General features: G+C 51.7%; 1 non-coding gene across 1 annotated transcript in view; it reads right to left on the bottom strand.

Moving 5' to 3' along the window:
* Positions 1 to 222, bottom strand: part of LOC126434780 (small subunit ribosomal RNA) — a 1,910-nt gene extending 1,688 nt beyond the window's left edge. Inside the window, exon 1 of the ribosomal RNA XR_007579485.1 lies at positions 1 to 222. This exon is cut by the window's left edge and continues 1,688 nt beyond it. This is a non-coding gene — a ribosomal RNA (small subunit ribosomal RNA).
* Positions 223 to 5,000: the final 4,778 nt, after the last annotated feature.

Genomic DNA, 5,000 nt, shown 5'->3' with positions numbered 1-5,000 from the left:
TTTGATCTAATAAAAGCGTCCCTTCCATCTCTGGTCGGGACTCTGTTTGCATGTATTAGCTCTAGAATTACCACAGTTATCCAAGTAACGTGGGTACGATCTAAGGAACCATAACTGATTTAATGAGCCATTCGCGGTTTCACCTTAATGCGGCTTGTACTGAGACATGCATGGCTTAATCTTTGAGACAAGCATATGACTACTGGCAGGATCAACCAGGGAGCTGCGTCAACTAGAGCTGAGCAGCCGGCCGCCCGGGAGTGTGTCCCGGGGGCCCGCGCGAACACGCAAGCGTCCGCTCAATTATTCTGCAAACAGGAGGAGGCTGAGCTCCCCTGCACCATACACCTCGAAACCCTCTCAGGTCCCGGCGGCGCGCAGCGCCGTCCTAAGTACTTGGTCGGGTTCGAGAGAGGCGCAATCGCCCGGAGTTTGGCGAGTAGACGCTTTAGGTGCGACCACCCGTGCTCCCAACTGAGCTTGCCGCTGCCGACAGATGCCCGGGAGCGTGCTGTCGTGGCATTGCCGGCGGGAGACAACACGCGCCACCTACGGTGACCGGCAGCTCCAACGCCAGCGCCACAGAAGGACAAAAGCCCCACTTGGGTGCCGAAGCGAACTCTCCCAGCACAGCGCACGCGCCAACACGTCCGCACAGCTGCGATACAAACCACCTGCGAGAACCGCAGAGGCGACCGAGCAGCAGACAGCGTCGCGGCGCCGAGCGCCAGGCGGCGGCGCATCCTCAGCGCACACAGTCCTCAATCGGACCAGCACACTGCAGATGTCCACCGCGCTTCGCACCGGGCCCGCGAGGACCTACTTTGGCCGCACGGCGCCGCGTGCAGGGTGCGCCGGCGCGCAGCTGCGCCGCCTGCCGCCTCCGTCGGCCGGCGCGCCTGCCACTGGCCGCCCCCACCAGCCGGCTGTAGCGCGTGCGCCCACGCACCGCGCGGCCAGCACGCCGGGAGGCCCCCCCTCACCGGCCGGGGACGGTCCCACCCAGCCACCGCCGCGTATCGCTTCACACCCAGATGCCATTCACGTTCGTGGGCATGGTGGGTATCGCTGGAACAACCGGTTGGTAGCTCAACCGATCGTCGCCATCACTGATTCACCTCTAGCGAGAACAACCGCACCACAACGGTTTACCAGTTGTTCATTTGCGTAACGTCACCAGCAAACGTAGGCGTCCATCGCCATTTGCAAATTCAACGATTGTTGCATGCCTGTGTCAGGTGTCACGACACACTGTCTGCCCACATACACGCAACAACATGTGCACGCTTCGCGAACACGTGGAAGGTGGCCCCCGTACGTATGCGATGTCCATTGCGCGAACGACTGTCAACCGGCCTCTGTCGCATGTCGCAGATGTGGAACGCAGTGCACCATGCTATCACGGTGTGTGAGAAGAGACGACTACGTCTGACAACACGCGCCACTACATCAACAGACGGCTCATGCTGATCGCCATCCAGGGCATACCACACTGCAATCCAGCTCTTATAGGGAGACGACACGTAGCTGAGTGCACAACATTTGGACCGCATGGTTCGCCGTTGTTGGCGCAGTCGTTGTACGGTCACATGTACCACGATGTATCATTCAGTACATGAGGACCAATGTGCAGTACAGTGTGTGATTTGGACGTACAACATCAGCGGACAGTTGACACAGGCCGTACCACAGCGTAGGCTAAGTGCTTCGCCATGCGAATGCCAATGAACAACTGCAAATGCCAATGAACAACTGCAAAGGGCATTGAGCATGTACGTCCTGCTGCCATCCACATTACAGTGTATAGCTGCAAGGTGTTTAACATGAAGCGATACACTGGGGACCGGGCAGTGCGAGTAGCAAACTATATTGCGGGGGTTGCAGTTGGGCAACACTACACTAATTTAACGCGTCGTATGACAATTACAGAGCAGGTTAAGGCCCAACGTGTGTTGGGTTAAGGCCCAACGTGTGTTGGGTTAAGGCCCAACGTGTGTTGGGTTAAGGCCCAACGTGTGTTGGGTTAAGGCCCAACGTGTGTTGGGTTAAGGCCCAACGTGTGTTGGGTTAAGGCCCAACGTGTGTTGGGTTAAGGCCCAACGTGTGTTGGGTTAAGGCCCAACGTGTGTTGGGTTAAGGCCCAACGTGTGTTGGGTTAAGGCCCAACGTGTGTTGGGTTACAGCACAATGTGGGTTACGTTAAGGCGCAATATAGGTTACGTTAAGGCGCAATATAGGTTACATTAAGGCGCAATATAGGTTACGTTAAGGCGCAATATAGGTTACGTTAAGGCGCAATATAGGTTACGTTAAGGCGCAATATAGGTTACGTTAAGGCGCAATATAGGTTACGTTAAGGCGCAATATAGGTTACGTTAAGGCGCAATATAGGTTACGTTAAGGCGCAATATAGGTTACGTTAAGGCGCAATATAGGTTACGTTAAGGCGCAATATAGGTTACGTTAAGGCGCAATATAGGTTACGTTAAGGCGCAATATAGGTTACGTTAAGGCGCAATATAGGTTACGTTAAGGCGCAATATAGGTTACGTTAAGGCGCAATATAGGTTACGTTAAGGCGCAATATAGGTTACGTTAAGGCGCAATATAGGTTACGTTAAGGCGCAATATAGGTTACGTTAAGGCGCAATATAGGTTACGTTAAGGCGCAATATAGGTTACGTTAAGGCGCAATATAGGTTACGTTAAGGCGCAATATAGGTTACGTTAAGGCGCAATATAGGTTAGGTTAAGGCGCAATATAGGTTACGTTAAGGCGCAATATAGGTTACGTTAAGGCTCAATACAGGTTACGTTAAGGCGCAATACAGGTTAGGTTAAGGCGCAATACAGGTTAGGTTAAGGCGCAATACAGGTTAGGTTAAGGCGCAATACAGGTTAGGTTAAGGCGCAATACAGGTTAGGTTAAGGCGCAATACAGGTTAGGTTAAGGCGCAATACAGGTTAGGTTAAGGCGCAATACAGGTTAGGTTAAGGCGCAATACAGGTTAGGTTAAGGCGCAATACAGGTTAGGTTAAGGCGCAATACAGGTTAGGTTAAGGCGCAATACAGGTTAGGTTAAGGCGCAATACAGGTTAGGTTAAGGCGCAATACAGGTTAGGTTAAGGCGCAATACAGGTTAGGTTAAGGCGCAATACAGGTTAGGTTAAGGTACGACGTAGGTTAGGTTAAGGTACGACGTAGGTTAGGTTAAGGTACGACGTAGGTTAGGTTAAGGTACGACGTAGGTTAGGTTAAGGTACGACGTAGGTTAGGTTAAGGTACGACGTAGGTTAGGTTAAGGTACGACGTAGGTTAGGTTAAGGTACGACGTAGGTTAGGTTAAGGTACGACGTAGGTTAGGTTAAGGTACGACGTAGGTTAGGTTAAGGTACGACGTAGGTTAGGTTAAGGTACGACGTAGGTTAGGTTAAGGTACGACGTAGGTTAGGTTAAGGTACGACGTAGGTTAGGTTAAGGTACGACGTAGGTTAGGTTAAGGTACGACGTAGGTTAGGTTAAGGTACGACGTAGGTTAGGTTAAGGTACGACGTAGGTTAGGTTAAGGTACGACGTAGGTTAGGTTAAGGTACGACGTAGGTTAGGTTAAGGTACGACGTAGGTTAGGTTAAGGTACGACGTAGGTTAGGTTAAGGTACGACGTAGGTTAGGTTAAGGTACGACGTAGGTTAGGTTAAGGTACGACGTAGGTTAGGTTAAGGTACGACGTAGGTTAGGTTAAGGTACGACGTAGGTTAGGTTACGGTACGACGTAGGTTAGGTTACGGTACGACGTAGGTTAGGTTACGGTACGACGTAGGTTAGGTTACGGTACGACGTAGGTTAGGTTACGGTACGACGTAGGTTAGGTTACGGTACGACGTAGGTTAGGTTACGGTACGACGTAGGTTAGGTTACGGTACGATATAGGTTAGGTTACGGTACGATATAGGTTAGGTTACGGTACGATATAGGTTAGGTTAAGGTACACATTGTTGTAAGGAAAGGTTTAATGGGGGGCGGGGCGGCCGGTTTGTTGATTGTGACTATAGTAAGTGGATGCCTGCGGCATCATCTGATTTGCCACGTCAGGATGCACCTTTGGCTCATGACAGGCGGCGCTCTGATTCCATGGTTGTGGCAGACCTGTGTCTTTCATTCCTGCCATTGTTTGTGTGCTGTGAGAGGAGGCAGTATTGTGATGTTGGGTGCACCCCTGTGTAGGACATGTGTGGGTGTTGGTGGCTTGGCTGAGCAATGGTGGTTGTCGGGTGGGTGGGATATTCTGTTTTCTGAGTGGACCTCCCAGTCTGGTTATGACAGTGTGGATTGTCTAATGTGGCGGAGAGGATGCACTGGGTGTTGTTCCATGCTGGTGCTTACATATTGTCTGTGTGCGTGTTACAGGCAGAGAGTAGTGCGTGATAAGGGTGTGTGGCTGACGTGTGGTTGTGATTGTGAGCAGAGTCTTTCAGCATGTATACGGACAGTTGTATACATTATCTGTATTCTGATGGCTCTATCTATTACTAATCAGCGCCGTGTATACGTTTAATCCGGTTCCAGTCGAAACTGTTGTATCTCTGTACATTAGTGACACGGCGAGCCCGCTATGTAGTTACTCGTCTCGGCAGCTTCCACCGGTGTATGGCAAATGATTATAAGGAATCAGTCTAGTCGTCAATACCGATGGTGTGACGTCACATGTCTGGGGTGGGGGACGCTGCGCCCTTCCGGTGGGTCATGGCCTAGAAAGACTCTTCCCACGCAGGGGGGCGTGGACTGTCATTGACTCTTCCGAGTAATATACTTGCCGTACGTTTTTGCGACTGCGAGTGCAACGCTCACCGGTACCGACATGGATGGAGCGCCTCCTAGCTGACCGCTCAGCATCGGCATTCGTACAGAGAGCAACGCGATCGCGTCTCTAGCTCGTAACTGGTACAGCTCGCAGCTCATGTATAGGGACAGCGGGAATGTCGCATATTGGACGTACCTC

This window comes from Schistocerca serialis, unplaced genomic scaffold (assembly GCF_023864345.2).
Source record: "Schistocerca serialis cubense isolate TAMUIC-IGC-003099 unplaced genomic scaffold, iqSchSeri2.2 HiC_scaffold_1195, whole genome shotgun sequence".
NCBI lineage: Eukaryota > Metazoa > Arthropoda > Insecta > Orthoptera > Acrididae > Schistocerca > Schistocerca serialis.
Note: the sequence above shows the minus strand (reverse complement) of the source record. Positions and strands in the feature narration are given on the sequence as shown.